Source organism: Mus pahari, chromosome 6 (genome assembly GCF_900095145.1).
Source record: "Mus pahari chromosome 6, PAHARI_EIJ_v1.1, whole genome shotgun sequence".
Taxonomy (NCBI): Eukaryota; Metazoa; Chordata; class Mammalia; order Rodentia; family Muridae; genus Mus; species Mus pahari.
In genome coordinates this window covers 90903300-90915328 of record NC_034595.1, presented here as the reverse complement: position 1 = coordinate 90915328, position 12029 = coordinate 90903300, and positions in this window count along the sequence as shown.

The window sequence follows — 12029 nt, the reverse complement described above, 5'->3', positions numbered from 1 at the left end:
TGGAGTTATAAGAGGTAGTGAGCTGCCCAAAGTGGATGCTGGGAGCCCAGCCCAGGTCCTCTGGGAAAGCAGTCCATGCCATCTAACCACTGAGCCATCCCTCCAGCCCTCTCCAGTTCTTTCTGTCTTGCCCATCACCAGGGCTCTGCTCCTTCAGGTCCATATGGCTGTATCTCCCATGAGCACTCACTCTGATTCACCACCAGCCCCTCGGAGCAGGTTGCCAGAAGGGTCACCTGGAAGGAGAGGTCCTCCCTTCCGGGGAAGCCTTGAAGCCACTCACCCACTCCTTCACGCATAACTAGCCAGCAATGACTAGAATGGCCATTCCTCAATTCAGGGCAGGGTGCAAACAGACCTCTTAGCTGTTCAGCTAAAGTTCCAGGGTTCTGTTGCTTCCCTTAAGAAGGACAAGGGCTGGGAAGTGGCTGGGGGGTTGGGGGTTAAGAGCACTCACTGCTCAGAGAACCCGAGTTCAGTTCCCAGAACCTGTGTTGGGCTGTAACTCCAACCCCAGGGTATCCAATCCCTCTGGTCTTTTGGGACATCTGCACACACAGACATAGACACACACAAATACACACACACATATATGTGTGTGTTTATATATATATATGCACATACACATATACATATATATGGAAAAGGTATCTTATCTCTGCCATGAATGGTCAAAGAAGGCTTCTCTGTTCTTTGTTTGTTTGTTTTGTTTTTGCTTTTGTTTGTTTTGGTTTTGCTTTTGTTTTTTCGAGACAGGGTTTTCCTGTATAGTCCTGACTGTCCTGGAACTCACTTTGTAGACCAGGCTGGCCTCAAACTCAGAAATCTGCCTGCCTCTGCCTCCCAAGGGCTGGGATTAAAGGCGTGCACCACCACTGCCTGGTAGAAGGCTTCTCTGAAAAGGATTGTTGAATGACCGTCCAACTGACCTAAAGGAGGGAGCCATGCAAGGTTCTGGAGGAAGAACATTTCCAACAGAAAACAGCCAGGGCTCCAATATCCATGAAGAAGGAAGAAGTTTGGAGCCTTGGAAGGAAAGCTGGCTCCAGTAATGCCTGGGTCTCCATGAGGTGATGGGTTACCTGACTGTGTGCAGGGCACTAAGGCTCCAGTCATACCTTCTCCTCTGGCTTTGCCTAAGCAGATTCTCACAGGCACCCCTGGCCTACTGACCTACATTTGATGTTGCCACTTCCTCTCTACACAAAATACCCAGCAGGACAAGTCCAAATTTCCACAACCCTGTCATCTTCAGAGCGCCACACACTTTTCCATTAGTGGCCTGGAGGCTCCCAGGGCCCCCGTTGTGTGTAGAGAGCTTTTTTTCCAGCCCCCCAGGGGCAGGGGTGGGAGCTGGGGGCATCTACTGCCTCTCAGCCTTCCATTGCTCCCACCAGGGAGGCTGAACTGTTCTGAAACCCTTCAGAGCCGCCGCCTCGGGGGATCTCTGAGGGCTAGTCCTGAGGCTCATATCTCCACAGGGAGCCTCGCCCTGGGAGACACTCTGCAAACCCAGCTGCGGGCCCAGCTTCGCCTGCAAGTCTTACTTCCCTGAAGGCATCCCTGACCCTCCACCCCACAGGTCCCACGCTGCCAAGGACAGCTGTGAACTCAGCTCAACACAAAATCCCAAGCTTACTTAACGACATTGTCAGGATTCTTTCTGCAGTCTTGCTTTCTAATGTGATCATGCCTGAGCTCTGCTAATGACAACCTCCTGGTGTCATGTCAGAAGGTTACAGGTGCCTGCTGGGGAGACTGCTCAGCTGCACAGTCAGGAACGAGAGCCATGCATGCAGATCCCAGCCTGGCTGGCCGTGCAATGCTTGGTCCTCTTGGGCCAGGCTCTTGGCTCCTCCCGTTTGTATGTCTTCATTTGCTCTAACAAGAATTCCCAGCACATGGGATTATGGGAGATTCAGGGTTTGGGAAACCTGGCACAGATGTGCAGCCTTAGAGAATCATGTTATTCTACCAACCAGCTCTTTTCTACAGTCAATTCTGCTACAGCCTCTCCCACGGCCTCCTGCAAGCTCACAGACTCTGGACAAAGTTTCCCTGAGACGTTGTCATCCCACTACAAGCCTGCCTGTGACCTGTGACCTGTGACCTGTGGCCTGTGACCGTGACTTGTGACATGACCACCTTCCTTCTTTGCTCATTGCATCTCTTCTCTCCGTCTGTTTCTGGCCATTCATCTGTCCTCCCTGTATGTCTCACACTCCTGGCCAGGTGTGGTGGTACAGGTGGGTCACCCCAACTCTGGAGGGGTGACAGTAGAAGGAAGACTTCTTTGCTGACCATATTCACACAGTTAGACCTTGCTTATTGCACTCATACCACAGGGCCTTTGCACGTCCATCTAAGAGGGAGCCACCCAGTGGTTGAGCACTTTCCGAGCACCCATGAGGTTCGAACTTGGCAAAACAAAACAGCAGCAGCAACAATAGAGTAAGACACGTGACTTCAAAATGGAGATGCCTGTCCAATCTCTGCCAGAGTGTGATGCGGTGGGTGTCCTGAGTGCTGGGTCACCCCCTGCAAGATGGAGGGAGGCTAGGTCTCCTCCAGCTATTAGGGGGGTTGTAGCTGACAGATCACAACTGAGCCAGTCCTCGGGCTCCTGCTTGGTTTGGAACAGCTCTTTCTCTTGCTGTAGCTGGGGATCAAGCTACCTAGCCATTCCAGAACCACAACCCCCAGGGGCTGGGCTGGGACCTCTACAGTATAACTCAGCTCATCTTCCTGCCCAGACCTTCTTCTTCCTCTTCCCTTGGCTTGAAATAAAAGACATTTTCCAGTAAATTCTACCTATCCCCAAAGGAAGTCAGAGAGGATGGTAAACAATGGGAATTAAATTATGAAGGCATTTTGTCCAACAGATCACACTGGCAAGGAGACAGAGTCAGGGCCAAATCCAGAGTTCAGGCCCTGAGGCTGAACAATGTAACATTCCCATGGAAGCCCTCATCCTGTCTCCCTCTCTGGAGCAGCTTTGTGAAGCTGCCTGGGGTACTTCCCTCCAGGGATTAAGCATCTGATGAAGGGCTTGTTGACCCTGGGCTGCAGAGCTCCGCCTAGGTCTCTGGGGCCAAAGGAATGCACTCAGACCATTTAGTGAATGGGACCATGAAGGGTTGTTTGGATGAATGGATGGATATGTGGATGGATGGATGGATGGATGGATGGATGGATGGATGGATGGATGGATGATGGATGGATGATAGATGGATGGATGGATGTGTGGATGAATGGATGGATGGATGGGTGGATGGATGGATGGATGGATAGGTGGGTGGGTGGATGGATGNATGGATTGATGGATGGATGGATGGGTGGATGGATGGATAGGTGGGTGGATGGATAGATAGATGGATGGATGATGGATGGATGGGTGGGTGGGTCGATGGATGGATGGATGGATGAGTACATAGATGGATAGATGTGCAAAGGGCTCTCCCTTTGCACTCCACTGTGTGTTCATTTCACTGTACCTATAGAAGGATCCAACATCTTCCTCTTTCCCTTCCTGGGGCCCCACCCAGTAAGCCACTGACCTTGTAAGGGTAGGAATCCTGTCATATTCATCACTACAATCAAACAGAGACACACAAGTGCAGGTCCTTATCTGTAGACCCAGAAGAGGTCCAGCTCTGCAGGCCACAGGTTCAGGATCTGGGGAACTTCAGAGTTCAGCCTGACTGAGGTGTTTAACCCAGGTGTGTGGGAGGCCAAGATGGAAACAGGGCTCAGGAGTAGGAGTCCGCAAGATGTCCTTACCTCACTGGTGGAAAATAATGACAGGAGCTGGACAGAGGCACGTCTTGTATGTGTACATGTGTGTAATACGTGTTTAGTTTAGTGCATAGGTGTGCATGCTTGTATGTGCATAGGTGTGCATGCTTGTATGTGCACAGGTGTGCATGCTTGTATGTGCACAGGTGTGCATGCTTGTATGTGCACAGGTGGAGGCCATGGCCCTCGTCCATTGTTCAGAAGCCTCAGAATGAACCTGATGCTCTCCCATCTGCAAGGCTGGCTGACTGGCCAGTGGGCTCCAGCCGTCACCTGTCTGTTCTTCCCACTCTGCGCTGGGGCTACAGATATATGCTGATGTGCTAGGATTCAAACTCAGGTCCCCATGCTTGAACGGCAGGCACTTTACCCACCAAGTTATCTTGCTAGCCTTAACGGGTATCCCTGATCCACTACAATAGAGCAAGCATGCCTGCAGAGTCCTCAGTGACACACAGCACGTCTACCGTAATGGCGATGAGGTCCTGGCTTCTTCAACGTCTATCTGGGAATCTTTCTGTTGCCCCATTCCTCTTTTTTTTTTTTTTTTCTTTACTTTCTTCTGACACGGCTTAACTTCGAACTCAGTACCTTAGGAGTGTTAGACAAGTGCTCTAACCACACTGGGTTACAGTCAAGCCCCACCTTTATTTTAGGAGACAGTCCATCAGGCCGGAGAACACCCAGCTCTCCCAGCAGTGCGCACACAGAGTCATTCCCCCTCTTTTCTTCTATGGGCAATGCCCATACACACCTCACATGCCACGGTATTGACCACTGAACCATGTTCACAGCAGAACCCGCGGGAGTCCATCATTGATACATCAGCCTTTCATAGAAAGGCAGCCAGCGTGGAAGGAGTTGGACCCTGAGACCTCAGAGGAGTAGCCAGAGGATCAATGTCCATTCCAGTTTGGAGAACTCCCCCCACCCCACCCCAGCCTCCAACGTAACTGCTCTCTGTACAGAGGACAGAAGCACCCACACCCAGCTTCCCTCTACCCTCCCCCACCCCAGGGGACAAAAGGAGATTATGAGACTAGAAGGTTCTGGAAAACTAGTCTGGCCCAGTGACAGCAAGACACAGTTAAGACACAGCAAGAAAAACTAGTTCTACAGGCTGCCCCGAGGCTGGTCATCCTCCTGCCCAACCTTAGCTCAGCCACAGAGAGATAATGGCCCGATGCCCAGTCTGGGGGTACAGGTCAGGTAGAGTTCACTCCATGTGTTGCAGAGCGGCTGTAGATTTCAGACACTTCTGGGTTTTCTATTCCTTTTTACTACGTATCATTTAGCTCTTTGGAGACTCAGTTCCCCTATTTAAGAGTGACAGTGGCACATGGTCCTCAGAGTTGCTTTTCGGGATTGAGAGAGGCAGGAAGCATAAAGACCAGCGATGATGTTTTTCATTACTCAAAAGGAGCAACTTCCAGAGTCATGGGATGGGGTGGGGGGGACAACATAACCAGGGACCCAAGAGCCTGGGCACCTGGGATTGCCCACCACTAATCCTGGCAGGGTCCTGCTTTAAGCATGCAGGCAAGGGGGGGGGGACACCTAATTCCCCGCTCACCACACAGGCTGGGAGGTAAAGACATATGGAACAGAAGGGAATGCCGGTGTACAGTACCACGCCCAGCTTTTCCATGGGTGCTGGTGATCAAAACCAGTTCTTCACACTCATGTGGAGAGCACATCACCAGCTGAGCCACTTCCCCTGCCTCTTCTCTTTGGTTCTTGGCCTTCTCTGACACCCAACTCTGCCCATCCGCCTTGCCACTCTCACCCTCTGGATGGCTTTTAGAGCTGAACTCAGAGATCCCTGAAGGCTTTACCCTTTCATGTCATTGGTCCTTGGCACAGACACTCATGTTCACCCTGGTGTGCCTGCTGCTGTTACTCTGGCTCCTACCTTGGAACCTTTGTGCATGTTGGGCCCCTTCCAGGATCCTCCCCTCCCCTTCCCTCCCTGCTACTTCCCCCATGATCTCTGGGCATGGCAATGACCCTTTTCCCAGAGTCAGGGCCAGGTGTTCCTATTGTCTGTGGCCTTCCCATCCTCCCTCTGGATCCCGGTTCTGGGGACACAGATGCACATCCTTTCAGAAACAATAAGAATCATAGAAACTCTGTACTGGGCTCTTCACACCCCAATGGGCAGGGTGATTGTTAAAGGGTTTCTTGGTCTGGCCTCAGTCCCTCGTTTGTTTATTCGGCAAACATTTATCAAATACCAGCTAGGAGTCAGACCCTGCCTGCGGGCACAGCCTGCCTGGCTTTGTGTCACTTCCTCTGCCTGGCTCTGTCTCAGCTCTTCCTGGAGAAGGCACCTGAGAGAAGGAGCCCTCAGGGGGACAGGAGTTTGCATGAACCCCAACTCCTCCACCTCCTAGAAAAGATCAGGCTATATCTCTTCGCTTTTAGTGAAGCTAGGAAATGCCTATCTAGAGGACGGGGCTAAAATCCAAGGGGCAGATCCATCCTAGAGCATGTGGGGACATGGGGACCTCCTGCAAGTGAGGCCTTTGGGGTCCTGGAGCAATGGTCCTGGTAGAAAGAGTGGTTTGGGCCAAGCCACCCCTTTGCATGGTCTCTGCTTTCTCATCAACAGCACTAAAGTTGGGCTAACTGAAGTCTCTCCAGCTTACAGAAGCTCTGACTCTGAGGACAGCCAGCTTGGAACAGTGACAGGCAGGCGCGCAGGCACCAGGGATGGCCTCTCCCTGAGCTCTTCTCCAATGCCACAGACAGAAAGCATGACTTTGGCAGACACTGTCAGACAGGCAGTGTGTCTGCCACCACCTAGATGCCCACAAGAGGAGAGCGCCTGGCAGACAGCCACGAACATAAGCTGAGATGCCATCTTTACACTACAAAACGTGAAGCAATTGAAACTTGGGACCCAGGCAAACTCAGCAGAAGTAATCTCCGTCTCAGGCAGAGTCTGGGGGGTCTTTGAATGAGGGATAGCAGTTTATACTCTCTTCTCTCCGTGTGGAGCTGTTATTTCTCTGGTTTCCCTCCAACTCTTGATAACTCACTGAGGGGACCACCAGACCTTGTACCTTCTGGAATGTTCCAAACAAAAGAATTACTTCCCTGGTTCTGGTTCTCTCTCTCTCTCTCTCTCTCTCTCTCTCTCTCTCTCTCTCTCTCTCTCTCGTATATATATGTGTTCAGGTGTGCATTCTCATGTGTGTGCACATGTGTGTGGAGGCCAATGTTGGCTTCAGGCATCTTCTCAGTTGCTAGTTGCTCTCCATCATAGTTTTTGTGACATGCTTTCTTCCTGAACCTGGAGCTCCCTTGATTAGCTACGCTGGCTGCTGAGATCCTCTTGTCTTGGCCTCCCCAGCACTGAGATTTTGGGGTTCCACCCATGGGCTTTGCTTTTCACATGGGTTCTGGTGATCAAATTCCGATCCCCATGCTCACAGGGCAAGCCTCTCACAGACCAAGCCATCTCCTCGGTCTCCTCCTTTGGTTCTCATCTCCATCTTTCTTGCTTCAGGTGCCACTGTTGGCTTGGTTCCATGTCGTTCCACACAGAAATTAATTCCGATCATACATGGGCCCATTACCCTAAGTCTTCTGCCTCAGAGCCTTTGTGTAAACAAACTTGGTTTGGAAGGGCCTCACGCATCCCTTAAAACTCAGGTCCTGGAACACCTCACCCTCACCCCCAAAGAATTCCACACCAATCCAGAAGCTTCTGCAGCCACCAAGGTCAATGCTTCACTGCTTAAGTCAAGAGTAGACTGTTTTCAAGGCAGTCTCTGGACTGGGAGTCCACAGGAGACAAACCTGTTACCAGGGCAGGAGAAAGACAGACAGACAGACAGACAGACAGACAGACAGACAGGAAAGGAGAGAACATAAGGGTCACTCCCTTCCTGGACTCAACCATCTGGTCATTTCTGCTCTCGGGCTGTGACTCAACCAAACACCTCATTTCCAGCTGTAAAGGAGCCTGGGAAATAGACTTTTTTCTGGTTGTCCAGGAAAACCCAACTGAGCTATAACCGAATGGACAGTTGTCCTATGTCTGCGCCAGGGCTGGCACAAGGATTGACCAATAAAGTCTGTGAGGTCCTGAGCTCAGTGCCTGGCACACAGTAGGTGTTCAACAAAGCTCTCTTTGACTTCTTCACTAGTACCAGATCCCCAGGGGACCAGGCCCCTCTGCAGCTGGCTGCCTCCTGATTGAATGCAGGGCTCTGCTGTCTCGGTCTTGCACAGGCCGAGCTTCTAGACTGTTCTGTGGCCTCCCCATTCCCTTCACAGGATGCAGGACCCCCGAAGGCACATTATCCCTAACTCTTTGCAGCAGTGACAATTAGAGATAAGACTCTCTGACCCCATTTTAGAGAAATCAAGGCCCAGAGGTCATTAATGTAGTGCTTCCAAACTTCCTTGGCCTTTTCTTGCAGAAAGAAAATCCAAAATTGATACTTCACCCTCCTTAGGTGCCCGTCTGACGTGGGTTTCTCAAGAGTCCAGCGTGTGCCTGCCTTTAGCACAGGGCAAGAGCCTTCCCAAATTGCTCCAGAAACTTCCACAAGCATGTATCTTTCTGGCCATGTCCCAACCCCGCAGGACACTCAGAGGTGGCTGGGGGCTGGGTCCGTGTGGAGAACTCTTGCCCTGGTGCGAGGCAAAACCTAAGGGCAAAACCCAGTTTCAAGCTTGGGTTTTGCAAATATGAGCTGAACAGCAGAGATCTGGGGAGGAGCCCTGTGAGTAGAGAGCTGGCCCGTGTGGTGGCGGGGACAAAGGGACGGTAAACAGATGAGCTTGGCTGAAGCAGAACGGGTGTTTGGAGACAGTGACAAATGAGGCCAGGACATTACAGGGACTAGGCAGGACGGGCCGGCCATTTAGATTTGAGTGGAGAGGCTTTGGGGAGCCCCAACATGTTCTGCAGGCAGCCTGTGGCAGAAAAGCCATGTCAGAGCCGAAGAGAGATGCTCCGGAAGAAGCATCTGGGAGGAGAACCAGGCACAGGAAGCTCTCGACAGCCGACTGTCATGGCAGGGCTGGAGGCGGCAGGGACATTGCAGAGGAGGGACAGTCACTGGATTGGGTGTGACAGCAGCCTGTGCCTTCAAGCCAGGTTCAGCCACCTGCCCGTGACAAGCCAAGCGAAGCAGTCAAATTAATAGTAAAAACAGAAAGCAGAGATTATTCAATGTGGCCATGTCGGGAAGAGGGACAGGCATTCAGTAACATCTCTGCATCCATCTCTGGGGTCCAGGTGTGAGGCCAATGTTTAAGAGGCCTGGCTGTTTTCCAGAGGGACCTCAGTTCAGTTCCCAGTGCCCACATCAGGCAGCTCTCAGCCATCTGTAACTCCAGCTTCATGGGATCCAACCTTCCTGGCCTCTGAAGGCCCCTGCACTCGCGTGTACATAAAACCACATGTGTCTACACGTAATTAAATATAAGAAAAATAGGGGCTGGAGTGATTGCTCAATGGTTAAGAGTAGCAGCTGCTCTTCCAGAAGACAAACGTTACGTTCCCAGCTCACAACCACCTGGAACTCCAGTTCCACAGTCACCAGGCACACATTTGCACGTAATGCACACACATGCACATAGGGAAAACACCTATGAACTCAAAATAAATGACTAAAAAGTAATAATAATAATAATAATAATAAGTAAATCTAAAAGCACCTAGACAGGTACAAGAACTCAAATATCAGGGTGCCTCTGTCTCAGGATGGCAACAACACAGCTCCCAATCTCCAGGTTTGTGTAGCTGATTTTTCAAGGTCATGATGGCTCGGGCATCTATCTAGGTGCTTCTGGGTCCTCCATGGAGTTGTACAGGGTCTAATATGAAGATTTTGGCTTTGTGGGACTATGGTGGGGCCCAAGTCCCAGCATGCTAATCAGCTCTTAGGCCACACTGTTTGGGGAAAATGTGGAGAATTTCTCAAGAATGGCCTAAAGGATGGCTTACTTAGTGGCGACCCAGTACATCAGCAGCCTAGTGAAGCTGTTGGGGGCTGAAGGAGTGATGTCTGCAGCTCCTCCAAAACTAGAGCTAGGATGGCTTAAGGAGTCCAGTGAACAGTGCTCAGGCCACTGTGTTAGTGTGACTGTGGGCTTGAAGGGGGATCCTGGCCATATAGGAAGGCCTCACTGTCTCATGCTCCCACCTCAGGATGTGCCCTGCCTTCACCGTCTCCCACCCCAGGAAGAAAACACCAGGAGACGGGCTGCCATCTCCTACGGCAAGCATGAACCATGTCACGTTCGATTTCCAAGTCAAATTCATAGGCACACCCCAACCTGCCCTTATTTCATTTTCTAAACAGCTCAGCCCTTCATGCCAAGCTTTTGAAACTCTTCCCGGGCACCCTTTTGCAAGGTGCAGTGTCCCTTGTCTTCTCCAGAGTCCTGTCCCTGGCCTGTGCTCACCTGGGACATGAGCAGCCCATGGCCATGGTCTGTATGGGTGGAGGGTCCGAGATCAAAGAGAAGACTAACCTCCATGTGACACCTTGAATGAGGAACCATCCTTGCCTCCTAGGAGCCTCTACATCTTCATCACTAAAATGGGTTGCTAGGTCCCGGGTTGATGGCTCAGTTGGCACAGGGCTTATCGAGCAAGCATGTGGACCTGAGTTCAGATCTTCATCACCCATGTAAAAATCCCGGCGTGGTGACCTGGTCCTATAATCCTAGGGCTGGGGAAGCAGAGACAGGAGGACCCCGGAGGCTCACTGGCCAGCCAGCCTAGCTGAATCAGCCAGCTCCAGGTTCAGTGAGAAACCCTGTCTCAAAAAAATAATGTGGGGACTGGGGAAGAAAACAGACTTTGATCCCTGGGGGCTCTGAATGTTCATACACACACACACACACACACACACACAGAGAGAGAGAGAGAGAGAGAGAGAGAGAGAGAGAGAGAGAGAGCGCACTAGAGCACTGTAAGTTTTCCACTGTGATCAGACGGTGAACAGCCACTACTCTGACCCCCACATCATCTGACTTATGTCCCCGGATCCTACACAGCCCCCAACAGTTATGGACAATCTCCCTAGCACTGCCTCCTCCTATCCTACCTAGGGTGTGTCTGGCCCAGGAGCCATTGAATGTGGGTGAATGAGTGTGGGATGGTGTGTGGCAATGTGAGATACGATGGGTCATAGTGTACGAGTGTGTGAGACCAGTCCTGTGTGATTGTGTGCATGATTTTTCATGTGGGGGTGTTGATATATGTGAAAAAGGTGTGACAGAGTATTGTGTGAATTCACGTGCACATAAGTGTGAGAGTGTGATTGTGTGGGGGGAGCATGAGTGTATAAGAGTACATCAGTAGTAAGTGTGATGTGAGTGTGTAAGATTGTGTAAGTGTGAATGACTGTGATTTTATGTAGTTCTGTTGAGTGTGCTTGTGGGAGAAACTATGCATATGTTTGAGTGTGAGAACATGTGTGTCACTGTATATGTGTAAATTAATGTCACTGTGTAAGTATATGAGACTATGTGTGTATACATTGGAGAGAGCGTGTATGAATGTGTGTAGATGTGAGTCTGTGTGTGAATTTGGGCATATGTAATGGTCTGTGTGTCACTGTGGCCGTGTGTTGGCTTTTGACTATGTGTGTGTGTGATTTCATGCACCTGTAAGAATGTTGTGTGTTAGTGTGACTGTGATCACGTGTGAACCCCTGTGTGAGTGAGAGAGTCTGAGAGTGGAATGTGTGAGTCTATATGAGTGCAATTATGAGTGTGTGATTGTGTTTGGTGATGTGGATGTATGTGTATTGGTGTATGTGAATATGCATGTATTTGAGGGTGTTTGTGAGTGTGTATGAAGGTGAGTATGTGTGTGCATGCGAGCTCTTGCGCATGCGCTAGTGTGAATGTTGAATGTTTGTGTGAGAGATGTTTGTATGTATGAGTGTATTAGTATGTAAGCATATGAGTTTAAGCCTTAATGTGTGTAAATGTACAAGTTACTGTGTGTGGCTGAGTGTGAGTTTGTGTGTGTGTGTGTGTGTGAATGTTTGACTGTATGAGGGTGTGAGAGTATGGTTGTGTGCCTGTGTTCTGAGACAGCCTACCCATGTAACTTAGGCCTGCTTTGAACTCACCTGCTTCTGCCTCTTTAGTGCTGGGATTCCCCGGATGAATCCCCAAATCTGGTCCATTTCAGAATCTCAAGACCCAGGTAGGGCATGTGCAAGGCTTGCTTCCCAGTCCTCAAAACTGACCAATCA